This window comes from Dreissena polymorpha, chromosome 1 (assembly GCF_020536995.1).
Source record: "Dreissena polymorpha isolate Duluth1 chromosome 1, UMN_Dpol_1.0, whole genome shotgun sequence".
In the NCBI taxonomy this organism is placed as follows: domain Eukaryota; kingdom Metazoa; phylum Mollusca; class Bivalvia; order Myida; family Dreissenidae; genus Dreissena; species Dreissena polymorpha.
The window spans coordinates 193,871,999-193,899,186 of record NC_068355.1 but is presented as its reverse complement, the minus strand read 5'-3'; positions in this window follow the sequence as shown (position 1 = coordinate 193,899,186).

The window sequence follows — 27,188 nt, the reverse complement described above, 5'->3', positions numbered from 1 at the left end:
TTCCTGAAATGGCTATTGTAAAACCTTGTTAACACTCTAGAGGCCACATTTATTGTCCGATCATCATGAAACTCGGTTAGAATATTTGTGTCAATGATATCGTCGACGAGTTTGGAAATGGTTTTGGATTGTTGAAAAACATGGCCGCAAGGGGGCGCCATATTTTTTCCTCTTATGGCTTTTGTAAAACCTTGTTAACACTCTAGAGGCCACATTTATTGTCCGATCGTCATGAAACTTTGTTAGAAGATTTGTCCCAATGATATCTTGGACGAGTTTGAAAAAGGTTCCTGTTGCTTGAAAAACATGGCCGCAAGGGGCAGGGCATTTTTCCTTATATGGCTATTTATGGATACAGTAAAACCTTGTTTACACTCTTGAGGCTACATTTACTGTCCGATCTTCATGCAATTTGGTCAGAAGATATGTACCAATGATACCTTGGACGAGATCGATAACGATTCTGATTGATTGAAAAACATTTGTGAGGCATTTTTCATCATATGCCTATAGTAAAATCTTTAAACTCTTTAAGTCACATATATTGTCCAAACTTCATGAAACTTGGTCAGAAAATTTGTTTTAATGATGAATATAAAAATGTTTCTTGTCTGTTCAAAAACATGGCTGCCAGGGGAGAGCAATTTATACTTATATAGCTATAGTAAAGCCTTGTTAACGCTCTAAATGTTTAATGTATAGTTCACTATTTATGACACTTGTCAGAACATGTGGTCTTATGTTGTCTTGGGCCGCACTGAACAGGTCAGTTTCTTTGTATTTTAGGTGAGCGACTTTTAGGATTTTCAGGCTCTCTTGTTGTAATTATTTTAATTTTGATACACAATGGTATGTAAAGCATAGCAAAACATTGCGAGACATGAAGTAAGAGAGCCTATTGTTCGCAACTGTCATACAGGTGCTGGCGTCTCCAGTTCCTGTTTAAACCATTTATTTTGGTACATCCTTCTTAGATTACATGATTCAAAAGCAGCCATGTCTAGATTCCTTTGCTGATATGTAAATGTGTGTAATATAAGCACCAAACTTGTTATTTTGCAATATTGAAATAATTGCATGCCAAAAGCCAGTAAAAAAGTGCTTAACTTGCTTTTATAAAAAGGTATATATGGTAAACATGTAAACAGATATGATGAACCTTATTTTATGAGGGATAATATATTCAATGTTTGATTTTAGTCAAACGCAGGTGTTCATTGTCCATGAAGGGGCCTTGCGTGTCATTAAAAGCATGATAACATACAAACATGCCAAGTTCACAATTTTATAGCTCATTTCCTTTTTTATAGAGCTTATAAGAATGACATTGATTATTTTTTAAATTGGTATTTCATTTAATGTATCCATGTTTGCAGTTTAATCATTTAACTCTAATCTCTTAACGAGAAACACTGTCTGCAAGAAGAGAAAATACAATGTTGTACTGCTGTTGATACCTGACAAATACAATATTCAAAATGTTAATTATAATACTCTTATATTTTTTCTAAATTGTGTTATATATATTTGGTGGGTAAGGGTTAGGGTGCAAAGTACTTGGCGCAAATAATGACTTGCCTTGAAAGGGCTTTAATGGAGCTGATGGAGTCTTTAAATTTGGGTTATCAGTGCAAAGTTCTGTTTATCCTGCACAATACATCTAGGTTGTGGAATGTCAATCCTCCAAACCATTACAAACAACAGCTAATAGATTTATACATGAACTAATAACAGGAACCTGTTTTACTATGCTTTTTATGCATTTCTTAGATAAATGCAGTTATAATACCCTATTCCAGTAATGTAATGAATAATTAAATAAAACTTATCAGTGATTTTTATGTCCCCCACTATAGTAGTGGAGGACATATTGTTTTTGCCCTGTCTGTTGGTTGGTTGGTCTGTTGGTTGGTTGGTCGGTCTATTGGTTGGTTGGTCTGTTGGTTGGTTTCCGCCAACTTTAACATTTTGCAATAACTTTTGCTATATTGAAGATAGCAACTTCATATTTGGCATGCATGTGTATCTCATGGAGCTGCACATTTTGAGTGGTGAAAGGTCAAGGTCAAGGTCATCCTTCAAGGTCAGAGGTCAAATATATGTGGCCCAAATCGCTTATTTTATAAATACTTTTGCAATATTGAAGATAGCAACTTGATATTTGGCATGCACGTGTATCTCATGGAGCTACACATTTTGAGTGGTGAAAGGTCAAGGTCAAAGTCATCCTTCAAGGTCAGAGGTCAAATATATGTGGCCCAAATCGCTTATTTTATGAATACTTGTGCAATATTGAAGATAGCAACTTGATATTTGGCATGCATGTGTATCTCATGGAGCTGCACATTTTGAGTGGTGAAAGGTCAAGGTCATCCTTCAAGGCCAAATATATGGGTCAATATTGCTCATGTAATGTCACTTCTGCAATATTGAAGTTAGCAATTTTATATTTGAAATGCGTGTGTATCTCAAGGAGCTGCACATTTTGAGTGGTGAAGGGTCAGGTCAAGGTCATCCTTCAAGGTCAAAGTCATATAGGGGGACATTGTGTTTCACAAACACATCTTGTTTTCGTTCCAATTCGGGTCTGGCTCTGTAAGTTGAACTTTAGTTAACATTATATTCAAATCACTTGTAGGCCCAATTTAAGAGTGTTTGTTAGCAAAAAATCAACACTTATTTCCCAAAATTAGTGGGGAAAAAAAAAGAATTTTTCCCAATCCAAAGGGGCCAGGCCCCATTCCCAAAGTGGTGAAAACAAAACACTGCTAATTTTTGCCACAAAAAGTGGGGACATTGTAATAATGAAAAGAAAATATTTGTTTTACCAAATTTATGAGCATGTTATTATGTTATTTAAAAGGAATGTTTATTTTGTGATTTGTTGTAAAGTTGTTATTTAATGCTCATTTAACCTTTGTTGTGAATTTTCTTCAGTTGCCGTTATTGACACCAAAAATTAGCGGTTAAAGTTGTGATTGTTAGGCAAAAGTTAAATTGCCCATTTGGAAATATTTATTTCATTATCATAAATAATCATAATAGCCGCCATTTTTTCATTTGATAAAAACTGCCCGCTATAATCCTACAGACTGAAGGTAATCACTTTTTCACAAAAATTAATATGTTTGAACAAGATGTGCACAAATGTGTTTGTCTTTGTGTTTGTGCACTTCTACATTGACAGCTTATGTTGGGCTGTTCACATAAAGGTTTCCCCAAAAAAATGTTTGTTTATAAATCCTTTTCAATATTGGGTGTATCTCGCTGAGGCTTTCAAAGTTGAATTATTTTAAGGTGTAGATGATTGATGAAAAAGGAATTTGTTGCGATGATAAGTTTTGGCAGAATTATTTCCCTTTGTTCTGTGTTCTCACTAAGGAATTGATAGTCACAAACTGTATGGGTTCAACTCTCCTAATTACTGGGTGGGTCTTGTGCAAACTTCCACAGTCTAATAGTGTTTTTCTCAGGCTGTTTTGCCCCCTTTCTAAGCCATTTAGCGCGACGCTGCCCTTTCCAAAGGTCGCCACCCTGCCTTTTCATGACATGAGCACCTGCTGTTTTCCGCACCCTTATTGATATTATCTTAATTGCCCTTTGTCCAAACTACTTCGCTGACTAGTATCAGAGTATGGTCCTAAGGCCGCGAAGATTCCCTCGGTTGTAAATTAGTCATGCGTGAATAATCCCGTTTCAATATTTATCGATAATTTCAGTGGCTTATACCAAGCACACTAGTTGGTCGGTAATCTGTACTCGTTCACAATAAAATCATGGACAGTTACTTAGGAGTCATGGACAGTTACTTAGGATAATTCTATTGAAAACCTAGATTTTCCTCGTGGAAAATGTGCATTTCATGCATTATACAGTATATCAAAACATTTATTTCAGATTTAGATAATTAATTATTGAAATAATTTTTTTTTTAACTTTAAATACATAAGTTAACCTTATCCAGTGTAGAAATTATAACATATTGCATAATTAAATTATCTGTTGCCTTGAATTTGTTTAAAAAACAGCAAAATATGTTAAATTGATTATTTAAGACTTTCCTTATTTTCCCCAAAATCCGGCGTTTCGCGTGATTTTTTTCCCCCAAATCAGGCATTTGCGCGTTTTTTTTTCCCCTCAAAAAAGGCCAGGCCCATTCCCCAAAATCAGATAAAAAACCCTGGCCTTGAAAAACTGTGGTGCCTGGTATACCATGATATACCAAGAATCTTCTCAAGTATGATATATTATTGTTAAATGCCCATTAAACATTGCATGGGTATTCCTGGTATTTAAAAAAGCCCGTACCTGATCACAAAACAAACGGACCTGAAACTTGCTCAGAACATATTTTCTTATATCATCTGAGCTGAGTTTGAAAATGGTCCTGGTTCATTGAAAAAACATGGCAGCCAGGGGCAGGTTAGTTTCCCTTATATGGCTATAATAAAACCTTGTTAACACTTTGGAAGCCAACTTTATTTTCAAATCTTCATGAAAAACTTTGGAATGATATCTCAGGCAAGTTTTTTGTCTGTTTAAAAGCATGGTCGCCATGGGCCGGGGCAGTTTTCCTTTTATGGCTATAGTGAAACATGTATTTATTGTCTAATCTTCTTGAAACTTGGTCAGAACATTTGCCCAATTAAATTTTGGCTTCAGAGTTTAAAACCAATTACATGGCATCATTAAGGTCAATTAAAAAAAATCTTGTTAGCAATCTACAAGTAACTTTTTATGCTCCCCATATATATATATCGGGAGCATATAGTTGCCAGTTTGTCCTTCCGTACTTCCGTTCGGTCACACTTTTGTTACAGTTTCTCATAGCACCTTCAATACTTTACCGATCTCTTTCATATTTGGCATCTAGATACCTTGCATGGACCGCTACCTTTTAATGACGTTTGAGTTCATTGGGGTCAAGGTCAAGGTCACCAAGGCTAATAATAGACTTTTGTTACAGTTTCTCATAGCACCTTCAATACTTTACTGATCTCTTTCATATTTGGCATGTAGATACCTTGCATGGACCTCTCTCTTTTGATGACGTTCGAGGTCACTGGGGTCAAGGTCACCAAGGCTAATAATAGACTTTTGTTACAGTTTCTCATATCACTTCAATACTATACCGATCTCTTTCATATTTGGCATGTAGATACCTTGCATGGACCTCTACCTTTTGATGACGTTTGAGGTCACTGGGGTCAAGGTCAAGGTCACCAAGGCTAATAATAGATTTTTCCGTCACACTTTTGTAACAGTTTCTCATAGCACCTTCAATACTTTACTGATCTCTTTCATATTTGGCATGTCGATACCTTGCATGGACCTCTACATTTTGATGAGGTTTGAGGTCACTGGGGTCAAGGTCACCAAGGCTAATAATAGACTTTTGTTACAGTTTCTCATAGCACCTTCAATACTTTACCGATCTCTTTCATATTTGGCATGTAGATACCTTGCATGGACCTCTACCTTTTGATGACGTTTGAGATCACTGGGGTCAAGGTCACCAAGGCTAATAATAGATTTTTCTGTCACACTTTTGTTACAGTTTTTCATAGCACCTTCAATACTTTACCGATCTCTTTCATATTTGGCATGTAGGTACCTTGCATGGACTTCTACCTAATTTGATGAGGTTTGAGGTCACTGGGGTCAAGGTCACTGAGGCTAATATTAGATTTTCTCAAGGTCTCACTTTTTTCCACACAATTACCCCATATATATCGACAAAGCATAATTGGGGAGTTTTACTGATATCCTTTTTTGAAAAATATTCCTGAAACTTGGTCACAACAGTTGTTCTAATGATATCTCAGCTCGAAAATAAAAATGTGCCAAGAAATTAATGTTTTATTAAGTACTTTGATTATTCTTAACAACACCTCATAATATATGGTTCCTGGATTTCAGGTGAGCACTTTTGGGCACATGGCCCTCTTGTTTTCTAGTACATGTATTAGTATTCATTATGAAATGTCTCATTTCTTATATTAACCATGACATATTATAAGCATCTTGAATTCACTTGTCCTTGTATTTCCCCTATTGTCAGTTTATGTCCAGAGACTGGCCAGTTTTTAATATCCATATTGCCAGACATGACTTCACTGCAGATTCTGTATATGGTGATATTTTACGCAATGGACAATATATCTTTAGTCGGCCATGGACCCCATTTTTTTCATGCGCTTGAATTGTCTCTATAATCTGATTTTCATAGCTTTATAGAGTTTGGTGCAGATTTGTGCGTGACTTCAGTGAGCATAATTATTCTCGCTTGTGTAGTTTGACAAGCAATAACTCCACTTGCCCGCTTAAAGATTTTCAGGTTCATAGCGCCTGTCACCCTTGACAACTGACATGCCAGCTGTCAATCAAATTGTTCTGGGTTATCATATCAGCCAATCATTGCTGAGGCAGCTGGATACACGCCCTCCACACAGAGGTCAGCGATTTTCCTTGTCCAATTGGGAAAAGTTCCCGTACCGGTCCAATTGGGAAAAATTGAGTCGTGAAAACCTCAAAATTGGGAAAAATCAAGTCGTGAAATCCTTAAATTGGGAAAATCGCGTCGTGAAGTTTGGGTCTTGTTGAATACATTATACAGTTCATACTTAATTGAACATACCCATTAAAATAATATTTGCAGGCATGCCTTAAAGACCATTAAGTAATAAAGTTGATATAAATAGCAAAATAGTATAGAGAACACACAAAATTAATTACTAGTTGTTTAAATCTCTTGTAAAGCAATGTCTCTGTCTTTCATTTTTTTGAAAATTTCAACAATCTTTGATGTTTGATCATCTATCAGTTGCTGGCATCCCTATCTGCACAGCATCATTAGTGCTGTCAATGTGTCCTGTGATAGACGGTTCCGATTGGTCGTGCAAACATTGTTCTTTAGACTGAACACCCTTTCCACAGAGGCAAGGTTACAAACCGACGTAAAACAGTACGCTGGCTGCCTGACAAGAAAACCGGAAACAGTAACGACTCAATTGATTGCACGCGCTGAATTATAAAACCCGAAATTAATCGAGCGCGTGGTTACACACAACTATACTATTTTCTTTGTTCGCTAGCCGAAAGTTGGGTTTTGTTACGAAACTTTCGATCGTTTTGAGAAAAAATTCGGACGCCGATTGGGATTTTTTCAGATGCCGATTGGGAATTTGCGAATTTTCGCTCGATTGGGAAAGTACCGTTTACCGGTACTTTATAAAGAAGGAGGAAAATCGCTGGAGGTGTATCCAATAACTGTGCATGTCACAGATCAAAACTGACTGTAGATACTGCTTGAACAACAAAAGCAAAATTATAGAAAAGGTTTCCACATTTCAAAATGAATTCACCACAAATTATCAAAAAGGTTTTCCAAAAAACAACATTTAGAGTATTTTCCTATGCAGGATAGTTTAATTTTTTTTATGAAACTGATAGTCCATTTATTTGGCATGGGCCATGATTTTAGACTTGATTCAGATAGAAAGTTGGTAAAAAGCATTATTCCTACTTCATACGTTGTGGGGGTAAATTTATACTGTATAGTTTTAGTTATATTCATTGAAATTCCACAGGATAAGGCTAAAGTATCATAATATTAACCCTGTATTATGCAGTCTTCTAATAAGGCATAATTGTCTAACCATATTTCTGTTTCTGTATTTCACATATATGAACATCCAAACACTTGTCATAAATGTACATCCACCTTTTTACATTCTCAACATATTTTCTAAATATGTGTGCACATGTTGCATGTTAACTGCTTATTCATGACCTCTGGGGTAGTGTGGTTTTGTACATTACTTGATGAAGTTAAAAATAGCCATGCTGAGGGATCATAATGTTTTCTATAAATAAAGAAACGTCTTGAAGGCTGACATAGTAGTAATTGTTCAACGGTCATTTGAGAATAAGGGTCAATTGCAGTCAACGGTCAGTCTGGATCCCCCCCCACGAAAATCATTCTATAATACACTTGAGAATAACGGTCAATTGTCCATAGCGGCCAACGGCCAGTATAAAATTATTTCACTTCGAAAGTCATGTTTAAACTGAAAACAACGTTCACACGACAGTCGTTTCGAGTCGCAAAAATGAAGAACACAAATGAAACAGGTGCAATAACAATAAAAATGTGCATTCATATCGCAAAAGCATTAGTGCGTGACAAAGTCAATAGATTTTATCTCTGATAAGATGTAAAAGACAACACTAAGCTGGCGAGTGCTGGTATAAGAAGATAGTAAAAGCATTAGTGATCGTTCAGGAAAATATACATTGAATTGCAACTTTTATAACAAACTAAATATTTTTAAGTAAGTTTGTGAACACTCTAGCAGTCACATGGTTTGCCTTATTTTCATGAAACTTGCTCAGGCCATCATTCTGTTCTAATGCTGAATTCAATAATGGTTCTGGTCCATTGAAAAACATGGCTGCCAGAGGGGCGGTCAGTTTTCCTTATACAGCTTTTGCTAACACTAAGAACACTCTAGAAGTCATATTGTTTGCCTAATCATCATGAAATATACTCGGAGGTTCTTCTTAGGATATCATGGCACATATTTTAAATGGATGCGCTCCATTTTAAAGCATGCCCTCAAGAGGGCTTTGCAGGTTTCCTTATCTGGCTATGGTTAAACGTTGTAAAAACTAACGAAGTCTCCTGAAGTAGATTTATATTTGATTTATGTATTAATTTCAAAATCACATTCATGAACATGAATCTACCTAAAGAAGGAGTTTACATGCTGGGTTTCAGTACACTGCTGCTCATTGGCTGTTTAACTTCGGTATTTTAATACACTATTTCTAATTGGTCGGAGTTAAAAACCATCCTGAAAAGGAAAATTGAAAGATACCAGTTTTTAAATTGTACACATTTATATCAGATTAAAATTGTTTTGATATAAAAAATTTGCAAGAAAATTTTTAATTAGAAAATCGAAGGTCAAAGGTCGAATGCATATTAAAAAGTTGTGCAATTTTCACACGAAAAACCTCAGATATTGATAAACTGGAACTCTTTTATAACAGAGCCAATTTGGTCCAAGCTGCGAACCCTAGTTATAAACGGAACTGCAAAATGAGTATGGCAGTTACTGGGATGGATATTTAGGACGTTTATAAACATAAAGGTCAAAGGTTTTTGATAATTATGTACTGTTGGCGATCGTATTAAAACTGTAGTTTGGTTGTTAATGTGAAGAGATATGCAATCCAGGTTTGAACTTTTTTAATAACGTTAAAATGTATAACTGACATTAATAAACAACAATAATAATGATGACGTCAACTTAATTTCACTATTCAAGGCGACGTGGCAGGATGTTCCGCCAAAATCACAACATGTGGAGATGCTTTGACCTATGATTTAGTGGCCGGCAGGACACATTATTAGTCAAGGAGCGGTTTTATAACTATATACGTAAGTAAACTTGTTGGGTCACACGGACATCGAATGTTAAAATAACCTCATAACAGAAATTGCAGACTTGACTGTCAGTTTAGATGTCAAACATTTTGTATTGGTCATGTGGAGTTATGAAATTCGTATCAAGGCTATTGCTTTCAAACTTCAAATACTTTCATACTACCATAGGGTACTGTACCTGGCAAGTAGAACTTGACCTTGACCTTTGAATGACCTTGACTCTCAAGGTCAAATTATTAAAATTTGCTTAATCTCCATGACTTCTTTATTTTGATCAGATATGATTCATACTTTGACAAAACAACACTTACCTGACAAACCACAATAAACTCCACCCAAACCATCCCCCACGCCCCACCCCAGAATATCCCCCCTCCAATTTTTTTTTTCCCTTTTTTTTTCTTATTTTTGAAAGATCATCTAATAAATTACCACACCATCTAACTATACCCCCCTTTCAACCTTCCCCCCGATCTCACCCCGACCTTCCTACCACCCAAAAAATTCTTTTTTATTCCCCCGAAGGAGGGAATATAGTGATCGGACCGTCAGTCCGTCTGTCTTTCCGTCACACTTTGCATTTAGGTTTCACGTTTATGTTTAGAAAAATGCTCATAACTTCGTTGTCGCTTAAGATAGCAACTTGATATTGGCATGCATGTGTATCTCATGGAGCTGCACATTTTTGTGGCACTTCTGTCCTTATGTTATCTATTGGTTCTCAAAGTTCGTTTTAAGTCGCGTTGTGTAATTTTTTGTTTTGACTTAAATGTCCCAGGTTCGTAAATTACTCACCAGTTTGCAAAATAAGGCAACAAGTCTTTCTAGCATATAACAACTTTTATTCTTGATTAAATGATCGTATATATATTGTATTGTAAACATATCTTATTCTTATTAGTATGTAATTCTTCTTTAAGAAATTGAGACAAGAAATAATCAGTAAAGAAATAAACGAGATACTCCAACACAAAATATAATCTGTCCAGAAAAACAAATGTCCAAATATCCGTCTCTCTTGCACTATCCCGTGAAGCCAGAAATTGGGATGTTCATTGTGCGCTACCACAAAAGGCTCGGCTCGAGGCTCTAACAAGGTCCGTTTTATACAAAAATAGTTACCTTGGCGTTGACCCACTTGTTTTAAGGAGTAAACAGCCTTATCCATCACTTTGACATAAGCTCATAACCATAAAAAATATAACTATAAACGGGTTATAACAATGTCCATCACTTTCTGGTTGTTAAATTATTTCTTACTATTTAGGCTTATTTAACCTGTTTATATAAGCTGTTTATATAAGCAGTTCGTGTATAATTAACCCTATGTTGACTGCCAGATATGGTCGAATGTACGTCATTGTTGTCTACTATGTATTTCGCCAGTGACCATGCATCTCTAGTTACTAGGACAATGATGACTAAACAGAAAAAGTGTCACATTTTGAGTGGTGAAAGGTCAAGGTCAAGGTCATCCTGAAAGGTCAAAGGTCAAAGATATATTATTTCTGAAGATACTGTAAAAAATGACCACAACCCCACACTATTCACCTATACACCCCTCTCCACCCCTACCCCTCTTACTTTTTGATTTAAGTATTAAGATAGGCCCTTCTACTTTAAAAAGAAAAATAGATAAGCAGTCTGCACCCGCTAGGTGGTGCTCTTGTTTAATGATATTATGACATGTTATATATATATATATATATATATATATATATATATATATATATATATATATATATATATACCAATACATAGTGCCAGTTACGCGGTCTCTGTAGTTTTCAGACTGTACTTACGAGGTCAATAAAAAAAACGGGGTCTATATACAACCCCGCAATCTAGGCTCCTTTAATTACTATGAGGGGGGTGTAGGGGAGGTAATGCAATCAAATCTCACAATAAGGTCTTAAATCGAAAACCACAATCACGTCTGAAATTGAAATTGTATATACCTCGCAAATAAGTTCGCTATATATATTCCTTGTATAAGACGTTAAATAAATGGCGTGTTCATAAATAACAATATATAAGGTACCCTTATATACCTTAATTCGTGTTAATATCGGATAAAAAAGGGTATGGAGATACACGTGTTTAAAGTGGGAACCCCATGACCTATGTCTAAATCAGAGACCCCGTAACTGGTCATATGTGTGAATATATATATATATATATATATATATATATATATATATATTTATAGTTACAGCAGGGCTTGCACTTATAAGTGGCATACGGCCGTATATTACACCCGATAATTGTTTCCATACGCTGATAACAAAACCCCATAATGTTGACTGTACTTCCAAAAAATTGGTCATATGCTGAAAATAGCAAACCGTTATGTAAGCTGTCGATTTAAATAATGCTTCAATCAACACTGCTTTCTGCAGACTCGATGTGTTTTGCACCGATTATTTTTCCCGCAGGCGATAAGCAAGTTTATTGTTTGTTGTTTACATAACGGTTACACAATTTACCCCCGCACGGATCGCAAATTGACCGTGACAAAGCAGTTGTTATAACGATACACTCGTGCCTCTTAGCGCATGCCGTTAGTTGTCTAATGATTATGTGATAATTGATTAACCATCTGATAATTGCAGGTTTTTTGCATACATCATGATTAAAGAAAGTCTGCAAAAATAATTAAAGAAAAACTAAATTGATCAAAGGTCTTTTAATTACGTAGATCCACTACCCACTACTGTATTAAGTCCAGTGAGTTTTGTCAGTTTGTTAATCCATCGATAATTACGAGTAACACCCATCGTATATAGACTGGAATCACAGTTCAGTTTTTATATTAACAAGTCACAATACTACACATTAACATTGAGAAATTATCCGAGTAGAATTAAATTGCAACGTCATGACCTTCGACATAAATGCAAATGGCAGACATATTTCAACATTCAACCCGCGTTCAATTCAAAGCTGGCAATTCAAATTACAAGCAATTGTCATTAAATAATGGAGAAAGCATTAACTGGATTTAACAAACATTTGATAAGGTTTCTTAAACCAGATAACAACAATGACAATTTGGATTATTAAAGTTAAACAGGTAAGGCATTATTAAGTGTACATATTTCAGATATGTTTAGTATTCGGATAAACAGTAGTAGATATACTAGATCTGATAGATCTTCAGAAAATCTTTCAGAAAAAAGGAGAAGTCACTTCTTCCTATTGTTAAGGCCTAGGGTAATCTTTTCAAAACGTATATTAGAAATTGATGAAAATGAATCTAATCAGAAAACAAAAAACCCCAAAGCAATTGAACCACCGCATTGTGCGATTCATTGTGACTTTGTTGTTGACTATTTTAATTGTTTGTGAATAAAGCAAAATAAAATTCATCCCTTGTATGATATATCTAGTGACTTTCACAGATGCACAGTTACCCAAAATGGATTTGAAGAGTTTGTGATCATTAACACAGTTGACATTCCTTTAACATCACCATTTAAGTTGTTTGGACTTCCAATATTTCTGATTGGGACTTCCTTAAGTAAAGGTCAGGAAGTCAGGACTTCCAAAACTTATTTCTTAGTGCAAGCCCTGTTACAGAAGCAAAGGAACGTTTTAAGACAATTTAACATTGTTATTGTTTAGTACCATAAGGACATACATGCCTGAATTGTTCTGGTCCAAATTGGGACATTCCATAAAAATCATCGGGACATTTTACTTAAAAGCATGACACTTAAAATGATAAATCATGCAACCTTTACTGTAGTCAGTAATCAGTACACTTGGAGACTTTTCTAACGCAACACTTTTCAAACTTGAATTTCTCAGTAAGGGGTTGAGATTTGTATTTAAAATTTTAAATGTGATCATTTGACTACATTCTGAGCAAGCTCATGATAAAATCATTCATCCGTGACGATTTGACGCTTAAACACATTGGGTATGTACAGCTTCGTCTTTTTTGCCATGGAAATGGTGAAATGCAATATTATTATAAATTTATTTCAATTTCCTCATTTGAGATGGTTTCTTACACCAGGAAAACATAAGATTAATTATAAAAAAATGTATGGCTCATATGAATATTCAGAAGCGTAACCACGCATTTTGGCAAATTGAATGCTACCTACCCCATGTGCTTAAGCGTCTGATCGTCACGGATGAATGTATTTATCATTAGCTTCCACCAAATGTAGTCAAATGATCACATCTACAATTTGAAATGAAAATCTTTACTTGTAAGAGATATACTCAGTATATGAATATATTATAGAGATATTCAAGTTTGAAAAGTGCTGCGTTAGAAAAGTCTCCAAAAGTCATTCGCAGGTAACCTGCAATTAGCCAAAATGCGCTGTTGCGCTCCTAAATATTCATGTGACCCATACATTTTTCAAAACCGGACGTATTATAGTTTCACCCTTTGTGGGCGGTTGGCGGGCGGCGTCCACAGCAGTGTCCGCTCTCTAATTCAAATAGTTTTCATCTGATCTTCATCAAACTTGGTCAGAAGTTGTTTCTAGACAATATCTAGGTCAAGTTCGAATATGGGTCATGCTGGGTCAAAAACTAGGTCACGGGGTCACTTACTGCATTTCAAGGATTTAGCATGGTGTCTGCTCTCTAATTGAAGTAGTTTCCATCTGATCTTCACCAAATTTGGTCAGAAGTTGTGTCTAGATGATATGTAGGTCTGACAAGTACAAATATGGGTCAAGGTAAAGTTATCAAGTTGCACAAAACCTTCAAACGGGTGTATCGTGTGACAGTTTGGCACTCTTGTTTAAAACTATTTTATGTTATCTTGTTGTAAGAATCCACTTAAAGTGATAAAATTGAAATCAATTTATAGTAATATTGCATTTCACACATTTCCACGGGCAAATGGATGAAACCATTCACACCCCACGTGCTAAAGCGTTTGATCTTCAAGGATGAATGATTTCACAGTGAGCTTGCTCAGAAAGTATTATAATGATCACATGTAAAACTTAAAATCAAATTCTTAACAAATTACTGAGATATTCAAGTTTGGAAAGTGTTGCGTTAGAAAAGTCTCCAAGTGTATATTACTTACAAAAACACATAAAATCTGGCCTATATAGACGAAAAATGTGCAGTGATTCATTTTGAAACCTACATCAGTGTGTCCCTGGGACTCCAATATTTTGAAACAATGGGTCCAAACTGAAAACAATGGGTTCCAGATTGTGTCTTTGTAAATTTGTTACAAATAATCTACTTAACATGATACGCCTAAGCCAGGGGCTCTTTGTGCAATTTTAGAGCTAAAAATATAGGTTTATAACAAGTACAGGGCTCTATCTTGGCTCAGATTTTAGGGAGAAGTCACTTCTCCCTCAGCTCACAGTAGGGAGAAGTTTTTAAAAATAGGGAGAAGTTTTCAGAATCCGGGGGAAATGTAACGATCGGTCCTAAATGGGACTTATTCTAGCAGATGACTAAAACATAAGGTTTTGTTAAGGCTGTTAATAACTTTTAAAGACAATCAGTCAGTTGTTACATTATAAACTAAAAAAGAAAAACAATTAAAATAACACATCTTTATCCCTACTAAAAATGTTTCTTAGAGAAACAAATTTTCATTATCACTTTTATCTTCAGTGGATAATATTGATATGCGCTGCATATCAGGACAATGACCATGAACTTTAAAACCAAACACTAACTTTTAACATGATCTGTTAACTGTTAACTTTTAATCTGTTGTGTATCTGTATAATTCCTTTTTATTCACCTGAGCATTTACACAGGGCATATGACAGCCAAAACATATCATATATGCATTACGGCCCGTATTATTCACAGCCATTTTACACATAAACAATATTCTGGTTGTACGCCAGTGGATTTTTAAATTTCTTATACGAATTACTTGTCCGAATTCGAGTGCTGTCACCTGCCTTGTGATTTTCACTGTTGTTAACGATGCATATTTATGCCCCCCTTCGAAGAAGAGGGGGTATATTGCTTTGCTCAGGTTGGTCGGTCGGTCTGTCGGTCCATCCACCAGGTGGTTGTCAGACGATAACTCAAGAACGCTTGGGCCTAGGATCATGAAACTTCATAGGTTCATTGATCATGTGTCGCAGATGACCCCTATTGATTTTAAGGTCACTAGGTCAAAGGTCAAGGTCACGGTGACCAGAAATAGTAAAATGGTTTTTGAATGATAACTCAAGAACGCATATGCCTAGGATCATGAAACTTCATGGGTAGATTGATCATGACTTACAGATGACCCCTATTGATTTTGAGGTCACTAGGTCAAAGGTCAAGGTCACGGTGACCCGAAATAGTAAAATGGTTTCCGGATGATAACTCAAGAACGCATATGCCTAGGATCATGAAACTTCATGGGTAGATTGATCATGACTTGCAGATGACCCCTATTGATTTTGAGGTAACAAATTCAAAGGTCAAGGTCACGGTGACCCGAAATAGTAAAATGATTTTCGGATGATAACTCCAGAACACTTGTGCCTAGGATCATGACACTTCTTAGGTACATTGATCGTGACTTGCAGATGACCCCTATTGATTTTCAGTTCACTAGGTCAAAGGTCAAGGTCACAGTGACAAAAATCGTATTCACACAATGGCTGCCACTACAACGGACAGCCCATATGGGGGGCATGCATGTTTTACAAACAGCCCTTGTTATATTTTAAGCTCATCTTCAGTACTATGTAAAACATTTATATGTATATTAGATTACTGCATAGTAATAATGACCAGTTACATATTAACAGTTATTTTACGATAAAACATCACTTGTCCATGAGACGCCAGTTCATTGTCAGCCATTTGACGCAGTGGTTCAGGGCTCGCGCTAGGGGGAAACGTGAGAGACTTAGTCGCTTTCTTACGCGAAACGTCGCCTAAAATTTAAGAAATTGTAGATAAAAAGCCACTTCCAGTCTCTCTCTTATAGAAATTTGTTTACATCCGGTTTTCTTGATGTCAAGGTCTGACTCAATTTTCCAATATACTGTCGCAGCCTGGATTGAGCGACAGGTAATTTGAGGTAAACCCCGCCCCGATTCTCCCAACCTCCAAACTTATCGAATCGGCGATCGATATTGGTCAAGTCAGCATTCAAGTCACATGGTAGCTGTCCAATCAACATTGAGTTCGCTCACACATAATAATTCATGCGCAGATACTGTATACTTGGAAATACACAGTTGATATTGTCTTCTGCCAACGCTATATAGCAGCCGATGGCAAACGTCGTATTTAAAGATAAACAAATAAAAAGGAGCCTAACAATAAAAGAAGATAATTCTCAGTTGATCAAATTACATTTCTACCGACTATTGATCTGAATTAACAAAAGGATGATAATTAAATAATAAGATCTATGTCGATGATGTTACACCTTTCTGCCGATTATCGTTTGAAATTAAAAGGTGATAAGTTTTTTTTACCCACAAACTATGCTATCGTAAAGCAATGTGTCAATTAAATTGTATATTAATTACGTATTTGCTAGGTTTCCGGGTTTCATTATTTTCCTGTCAAACGATATGCTCAAATTGTTTCATGTGCATAACGCGTACAATTTTTCGGACTGTCGTTTTCGGATACATTATTTTTCGTCGATTATAATTTAATTTTGAAGTTCTTTAAAGAAAAAATAGAATGAAGAATACAGATGGGGTGATGCGGACGGTGTGGTTTATCATATTTCAAATTGTTTTCAGATGAAATTGCAATTGGAAAGACTATAAAAAATAACAAATAATTATTTAGAAAGCATATGCTAAATGTCATTTTTCAAACATAAATATTTATCTGGTCTGACAGTTTTATTAAGCTTATGTTATCTATTAAACATTTCCCATCATTTGAATAGGAGAAATTCATTACCTTAAGGGCATTTTGAGTTATGTGCTTTCTTCTCATATAATGAATAATGGAATGTATAACACAAGTTGGCTGTTTTTTACGCCCATGGTGATGTCAAAATGGTGTGGTTTATCATATTTCGAATTGTATTCACGTGAAATTGCAATTGGAAAGACTATAAAAAATACCAAATAATTATTAAGAAAGCATGATATGCTAAATGTTATATTTCAAACATAAATATTTATCTGGTCTGACAGTTTTATTAAGCTTATGTTATCTACTGCTTCATAAACATATTATCTTTGAAATACTTTAGTCAATATAATATGATATTAACATCAAAATGGATTGAATATAGAGCTAGTAAAATGTTATGTTTCTGTCGTGCCTATTATTACTTGGTTAATTAGAACTGCTGGAAAAATTAAGATACACAAAAGAAATATAATTATGTGTACTACAGTGGTATACTTCAATAATGTGATACACATGTATGTGTGTTGTAACGCCCTACATGCAAACCCCTGTGTCCAAGTCTTTCCACTTCTCCCTAGAGTCTCCTCACTTCTTCCTAAATCAGTGTCCAGAGAGAAGTCACTAAAATTTGAGCCCAGCGTGAGCCCTGCTTGATACTGTATTTTGGTATGCATTATGCGGTTATGTGTTCTAGATTGTAAAATTCTTGTCTTTATTTCATTGTTGACCTATGATCCTTAAATGGCGGGCATAATTTGATATCAGCACAGAGTGTCATACAGTACAGCCAAGGCGGAACAAACATATTTCGCGATCCGCGGCAGCAAGGCGAAACGAGTCGATGCCGCGTCAGCTTTTGAAGCCGCATAAGTATGCGGCGGCAAGTCGAATTTCGCCGCGAAGCTTCGCATCTGTCCGCCGCGGCATGCTGAGGCAAGCCTCGATCCGCGACATGATGCCGAGTCGATGCGTACATGTGTCATAAAATAAAATCTTTTTTTAATGATTAGTTGTAAAAAAAAAAAAAAAAAGAATATTTATAATAATACGTCAAATCATACTATTTAATGTGCGCGGATTCAATTTAAAATAGATAACATAGTTAATAAAAAAGCGTGCTGTTGTGTTTTTGTGAGTGCATTCCCATTTATAAACAAATTGTTGTAATCCTGAAAATTTAACAAAAATCGAAGGCATCAAAATACCACACACGTTATATAATCTACTTCCGACTTACGCTGTCCTTGTAACACTGCTTGAATAAAACAGCCTTACACTGAAAATGAAATACTAATATGTTACTACATGTACATTCAAACACATAAACGCTACACCGTGTGTATATAGAAGCGGTAACCATTATATTTTGCAAATATCTAATTAAAGGCTTCATTTAGAATAAATATCGATATATTTAAAGACGTGATATTATATAAATATTCTGTAAAGCATCATATAAAAATCATAACCGCTTATTAAAGTAATATTATGGGCACATTTAACTGTTGAATTGAGCTGAAAAGAATTAACAGGTCAAAATAGTTTGTTGAAATGTGGTTATTGGCCAATTATCTGCAACACATCTTGCTACCAATTGTTTATTTTTTTTTTATTATAGTCGATATTTTACATGACTCATCCAGTCCTCTAAGAAAAAAGGATCAGTAAACAAAATAGTGTCTTTGTGTGTATGAACGAATCTGCACTAAACCTAGATTAACATCGTAAATCGAACAATTTCTGTCGTCAGTTGTCAAAGTACAGTTGATATTCAAATGCATTATTTTCCTCTTTCCGGGATATTGTTTTAGTATGTTGATGCTGCATTAACAAATATAAGTGTATATTAGTGAAAACACAAACAATAAACAACGGTTGCGAAAGGCATCTATAAACTGTACGATGCCCATGATATCACTTTATAACATGAAACTAATAACTATGAAAGTGACGTAAATCTAGGTTTCTATGCTACACAAATGAACATGTAGATGTATATCTATTCACTTGATCTGCCGCGTACGTATGCGGCGGATTCACTCCACAAAAGTACGCGAAGTTGATACAGGCTCGGCATCGTTGCGCGGAACGATGCCGAGTGCCGTGGCGATTCGCCGCGTGAACACACGATTCGGCCGCCGCGTTCTAATAATCTTGCCGTGGCGTAGCTGCGGATAATGTTTGTTCCGCCTTGGCTGTACTGTAAGATTTGGTATGTGGCATCCATCAACAATGTTTATTTATTATAAATGACACTGAACTGCGAAGTATCCGTCTACGGTATGCGACAGGCTCAACAGTGCTCGACAAGCGCCGTGAATGGGCTTTAGCAATCATAGCTGCTGCAATGAAACACTGCTAACATGGGCATTGGTGCAACCAACCAAAACGTTTTTAAAAAGTCGTCATTCTTATCATTGTAATGTATACCAGTTTCACCTATTTATATCACCTGCTGGTACTCAAAAGGTTGTATAACATTAAATGATTAAAAGAAATAATAAAAAAAAGTTACATAGGGACTGTTTCTAGCAAAAAGTTTTTAGTGGTTCAAAAAAGTTTTTTCGAAGGATTCGAGAATTTATTGAAATTTATTTTTTTTCTGCAGGGTGGGGAGTTTATGTCTGGATTAAAATGGGATTGTAAATAGATACCTTGGATGTTATGTTTGGGCGTGAAGCGAGGCGTGTAATCAGACCATCTAATATTTCTATTGAAGATGTTAAATAAGACTAGATAGTGAATTGTTGAAGAATGTCTTCTTCTTTTTTGCGCCTCAATTTCGTCAAGGTGTGACATTTATCATTGCTTAGTCTCATGTTAATGTGAAATTTGGTAATAAATAAAATATTTTCGTGTCTCAGTACAATTAAAGTGGAAACTATTTGACAGAAAATGTATTTTTCTAATATTTATTTGATTAAAGTGCTGTAGTAATTTCCCCAAGTTATGCTTGCTATTTGGTTTTATTGTGTTTATAAAATTTACAACATGTTTATTTTTTTGCATTTATCCAAGAAACCTTTGATGAGATTGTTGAAAATTTGATGATAAAAAATATAGGTCAATGTATTTAAAATGCCATAGCAACCATAAACATAATATATGGCTGTATATTTTGCAAATATGTTATGTTTAAATTATTCAGAACTTGATTTAAGATTTGTGGAATATTTATTAGATATTTTTATATAAGGTATTACTTTATTGGTATTTTTATCACTGTTAGACTCGAGCATGACTATTCATAGACATGATACTAAGCTATTAAATTCGTTTTAATGCCCATTACACATAGTTAACATGTGGAAACACTATGCAATTAAATTGACAGTGTTTTTTTTTTCATTTTTACTAATGATCCAAACATTGATAATGTTCACTAAAACAGAAAAATCATATTATGTTTACCTTAATTGATGACCCCTTTTAAACTAGTGGGTAAACTATAAACCAATTTTAGGAAACCTTTCAAAATGGTGTTGCGATGTTTTTAATAGGAAAGTATTATGTTATTGTTTGTGACGGCAGTCTGGCGTATTAATCAATAAAACATGCTTGAAATTAAAGTATTGAATTTTAAAGCATTGTTAAACAACACTTAAAAGTGTACTTAAATATACAGAGTTAAAAGTTTATCATTGCAGAGTTAGACATTATGATCCATTAATTATAAACTTCACTGAAGAATATATGAGTTGTTTTAGCTGTGAAACTCAGTTAATTATAATAAATGAACAGGTATAATGCACTCAGGTATATAACATACACAGTAGATTTGCTTGTAAACAGGCCAATATTGTATTAAGTTCAGTATTTAAGAACAAATACTTGATTATCACATTGTATTCAAAGTAAGGTTGTATGAGAATAAATGTTAAATGAAATAATACATTGTTTAAATTGATTGAGGTACATTACCCTAGTTGCTCTCTGGGATGGCATGCTCAATGATGCTGAATCTTTATTAAAAGTGTTTGCTTGAGTTACAATTTAGTATTGGGTTGTAGGTTACAATTTAGTATTGGATTGTAGGTTACAATTTAGTATTGGATTGTAGGCTTATTTGAGCCTTGCTCTGGGAAAACAGGGTTAAATGCATATGCTAAAGGTGTCGTCCCAGATCACCTTGTGCAGTCCACACAGGCTAATCAGGGACAACACTTTCTGCTTTTGTGGTATTTTTCATTTAAAGGAAGTCCCTTCTAAGCAAAAATCCAGATTTGGCAGAAAGTGTTGTCCCTGATTAGCTTATACAGACTGCACAGGCTAATCTTGGACTGTATTTTTGACGACAGAAATTGTTCGATTTACGATGTTAATCTAGGTTTAGTGCAGATTCGTTCATACACACAAAGACACTATTTTATTAGCTCATCTATTTTTTGAAAAAAAATTATGAGCTATTGTCATCACCTTGGCGTCGGCGTCTGCGTTGGCGTCGGCGTCCGGTTAAGTTTTGCGTTTAGGTCCACTTTTCTCAGAAAGTATCAATGCTATTGCATTCAAACTTGGTACACTTACTGACTATCATGAGGTGACTGGGCAGGCAAATTTAGATAACTCTGGCGTGCATTTTGACAGAATTATGTGCCCTTTTTATACTTAGAAAATTGAAAATTTGGTTAAGTTTTGCGTTAAGGTCCACTAACTCAGAAAGTATCAATGCTATTGCATTCAAACTTGGTACACTTACTTCCTATCATGAGGGGACTGGGCAGGCAAAGTTGGATAACTCTGGCGTGCATTTTGACAGAATTATGTGCCCTTTTTATACGCCCGTCTATGACGGGACGTATTATGGTATACCCCGCGTCTGTCCGTCCGTCCGTCCGTCTGTCCGTCCGTCCGTCTGTTAATGTCGTACGCTACGTCAAATATCCTTTGACAGATTTTCTTCAAATTTTAACACAATCTTAATATTGATAAACCCTGATCCCCTTTCGTTTTTGACGGAATTCTGAATTGTCGTTCCAGAGTTATGGGACTTTGTTCGTCAAAATTTCGTGATTTCATTGAATGTCTTACTGTAGCTCAAATATCCTTCGATGGATTTTTTTCAAATTTCAACACAATCTTAATATTGATAAACCCTGATCCCCTTTCGTTTTTGACGGAATTCTGAATTGTCGTTCCAGAGTTATGGGACTTTGTTCGTCAAAATTTCGTGATTTCATTGAATGTCCTACCGTAGCTCAAATATCCTTCGATGGATTTTTTTCAAATTTCAACACAATCTTAATATTGATAAACCCTGATCCCCTTTCGTTTTTGACGGAATTCTGAATTGTTGTTCCAGAGTTATGGGACTTTGTTCGTCAAAATTTCGTGATTTCATTGAATGTCCTACCGTAGCTCAAATATCCTTCGATGGATTTTTTTCAAATTTCAACACAATCTTAATATTGATAAACCCTGATCCCCTTTCGTTTTTGACGGAATTCTGAATTGTTGTTCCATAGTTATGGGACTTTGTTCGTCAAAATTTCGTGATTTCATTGAATGTCCTTAGTAACCGTAGCTCAAATATTCTTCGATGGATTTTTTTCAAATTTTAACACAATCTTAATATTCATAAACCCTGATCCCCTTTCATTTTTGACGGAATTCTGAATTGTCGTTCCAGAGTTATGCGACTTTGTTCGTCAAAATTTCGTGATTTCATTGAATGTCCTACCGTATCGGATTTACCATGTTACAATGTTAAATTATCAAGTATTCACATATTCAACTGGATGAGATTTGACTGGAACATTGGAATTCCATACACACATACTCAAATGGGTGAGTTGAACATATTTTTTTGACAAATATTCCAGCTGTCTTCTGCCAACTGAAGTAAAAAAATGATTCAAAGGGTTATTTATTACCTTACTACTTCATTGGCGAACGACGGGCGTATCATGCGCTCATGGCGCAGCTCCTCAGTTATACTTATAAAATTGAAAATTTTGGTTAAGTTTTGTGTTTAGGTCCATTTTATTCCGTAAGTATCAAAGCTATTGCTTTCATACTTGCAACACTTACTAACTATCATAAGGGGACTGTGCAGGCAAAGTAATGTAACTCTGACTGGCATTTTGTCAGAACTATGTGCCCTTTTTATACTTAGAAAATTGAAAATGTGTTAAAGTTTTGTGTTTAGGTCCACTTTATTCCTACAGTATCAAAGCTATTGCTTTCATACTTGCAACACTTATTAACTATCATAAGGGGACTGTGCAGGCAAAGTTATGTAACTCTGACTGGCATTAGGAGGGAATTATGGGCCCTTTATACTTAGAAAATTGAAAATTTGGGTAAGTTTTGTGTTTTGGTCCACTTTACCCCTAAAGTATCATAGATATTGCTTTCATACTTGGAACACTCGCAAACTATCATAAGGGTACAGTAAAAGGACAAGTTGCATAACTCTGGTTGTCATTTTTATGGAATTATGGCCCTTTTTTGACTTAGTAACTTTGAATATATATGGTAAAATTTTGTGTTTCGATCCACTTTACTTCTTAAGTATCAAGGCTATTGCTTTCAAACTTCAAGTTCTTTCATGCTATCATGAGGTTATTGTACCTGGCAAGTTGAATTTTACCTTGACCTTTGAATGACCTTGACTCTCAAGGTCAAATTATTAAATTTTGCTAAAATTGCCATAACTTCTTTATTATGCCCCCCTTCGAAGAAGAGGGGGTATATTGCTTTGCTCATGTCGGTCTGTCGGTCGGTCGGTCTGTTGGTCTGTCGGTCCGTCCACCAGGTGGTTGTCAGACGATAACTCAAGAACGCTTGGGCCTAGGATCATAAAACTTAATAGGTACATTGATCATGACTCGCAGATGACCCCTTTTGATTTTCAGGTCACTAGGTCAAAGGTCAAGGTCACAGTGACTCGAACCAGTCAAATGGTTTTCGGCTGATAACTCAAGAACGCTTACGCCTAGGATCATGAAACTTCATAGGTACATTGATTACGACTCGCAGATGACCCCTATTAATTTTCAGGTCACTAGGTCAAAGGTCAGGACCCACCCCACCCCCCCCCCAATTTTTTTTTAAACGGTTAAAAAACACAAATATTTTTTTTTTTTTTTTTTTTTTAAGATCATCTCACAAATGACCACCACACCCTCACACTATACCCCACCCCCACCCCACCCCACCCATCAATTTTTTTTTTTGAAACGTATAAAAAAAACACAAATATTTATTTTTTTTATTTTATGTTTGAAATACCGTCCAACCATCACACCCAAGAATCCCCCCCCTCCCCGATTTTTTTTTTTCACATTTTTGGAAAATAATGTAATAAATGTCCACACACCCACCCCTCTTCACTCCACCCCTCCCTCCTTTGTGATTGAAAATGAGAGTCCCTTCACCTTTAAAAAGAATATAGATGAGCGGTCTGCACCCTCAAGGCGGTGCTCTTGTTATTAAGCCCTGTTTGCCAAGAGCACGGTTAATTTATTTGTTGAATTTGATTTGTCTCCCTTTAAACCTAACATTGAACATAATAAAGAGTTGAAGTAAGAACACGACTTTTTATGCCCCCAACGGGTGGCATATAGTTTTCGCATTGTCGGTCTGTCTGTTAGTCTGTCTGTCTGTATGTCTGTCCGGCACACTTTTCGTGTCCGCTCTATGTTTCAAGTAGTTCTCATCCAGTCTTCACTAAACTTGGTCAGAAGTTGTACTAGATAATGTCTAGGCAAAGTTCAAACATGGGTCATGCCGGGCCAAAAACTAGGTCACGGGGTCACTTAGTGCGTTTCAAACATTCATCATGGTATCCGCTCTCTTATTTAAGTAGTTTTCATCCAATCTTCCCCAAACTTGGTCAGAAGTTGTATCATGGTAATGTCTATGCCAGTTTGAATATGGGCCATGCCGGGCCAAAAACTAGGTCACGGGGTCACTTAGTGTGTTTTAAACATTCAGCATGGTGTCCGCTCTCTTATTCATGTAGTTTTCATCCGATCTTCACCAAACTTGGTCATAAGTTTTATCTAGATGATCTCTAGGCCAAGTTCGACATGGGCCATGCCAGGCCAAAAACTAGTAAGTATAAGAAAAAAATAATTTCTACAGTTGACAAGAAGATATGTGCATTCCTGTTATTTGCATGCAAAGAATTGGCAGAAAAAAACATCTACAAACTGCAGCAGATAACATATGTAACAAAAAACAAAATTTAATTATTGAACATCTGTTATGCAGCAATTAATAGTTTAATAAAATAAAGGCGATGTATATCTCAAAAACATATACACAGTTATGCTTTATGTAGTGACAAAGTTACAGTTGGGGCATCCGTGTCGTGGGGACACATTTCTTGTTGTTTTAATATTTTGTTACAATGTTTTTGGTTGTATAAAATAAAGATTGTCTCTGATGATGCATTAGTTGTTTGATTCATCAATATAAATTATATTATGTTAATAGCTTGGCTTTGTTAATGATTGCGTAGTAAGTAGTTAGGCCATAAAAGCTTTCTTTTAATCATCAATCTCAATAAGTGATCATTTCTTCAAAACATTATGATTGGTGTTGTCTATTGTACAAATTATGTATTAATCACTCAGATTTATACACATGTATGTGGACATTTTATTCATTTATAGATACTACTTTCTTACATCACTTTCATTCAGCTATTAATTATAATTTATTCGAGTGGAATTCATTGTATAAGGGTAACTGTAGAAGGTGCTGAATATACATGTATTCATGGAGTCTGGGACATATTGTTTTTGCCCTGTCTGTTGGTCTGTTGGTCTGTTTGCAGCAACTTTAACATTTTGCAATAACTTTTGCTATATTGAAGATAGCAACTTCATATTTGGCATGCATGTGTATCTTATGAAGCTGCACAGTTTGAGTGGTGAAAGGTCAAGGTCAAGGTCATCCTTCAAGGTCAGAAGTCAAATATATGTGGCCAAAATCGCTCATTTTATTAATACTTTTGCAATATTGAAGATAGCAACTTGATATTTGGCATGCATGTGTATCTCATGGAGCTGCACATTTTCAGTGGTAAAAGGTCAAGGTCATCCTTCAAGGTCAGAGGTCAAATATATGTGGCTCAAATCGCTTATTTTATAAATACTTTTGCAATATTGAAGATAGCAACTTGATATTTGGCATGCATGTGCATCTCATAGAGCTGCACATTTTGAGTGGTGAAAGGTCAAGGTCAAGGTCATCCTTCAAGGTCAGAGGTCAAATAAATGTGGCCCAAATCGCTTATTTTATGAATACTTTTGCAATATTGAAGATAGCAACTTGATATTTGGCATGCATGTGTATCTCATGGAGCTGCACATTTTGAGTGGTGAAAGGTCACGGTCAAGGTCATCCTTCACAAGGTCAAGTTCATCCTTCAAGGTCAAACATCATAAAGGGGGACATTGTGTTTCACAAACACATCTTGTTTTTTTATATTTCTTATGCAAAGCATATCTATTGGTATTTATTAGATTATAATAAAATTGCATATACCAATAATGAAAATTGAGAATTATGTTTTTCAATAAATAATTACAACGGTGAGGGGGGGAGGGGGGTTGAAGGAGGATGAAAACTTTTTTTGTCATTGATTAATAGAACAATAAATGATAGTTACCATAATTGTGTGATTTTGTAACTTCCAAGACAGGGCCCTCACACTACTTTGGGGGAAGGGGTCCGCAGCCCTTAGGAGGGGGAATTTTCGCGGCGTTTCCCTTTTTGGGGGATTTTTTTACTTACTCTCTCATTATTTCATTTGTACATGTTTGCACTATATTCATTGCATTTTTCATAATTTAGTTTGTTTGAAAAGATTAATTTGAAATAGAATTGAGATATAATAATCATGAGACACATCTTTCTATTAAAAAAAAAAAAAAAAAAAAAAAAATTTTTTTTT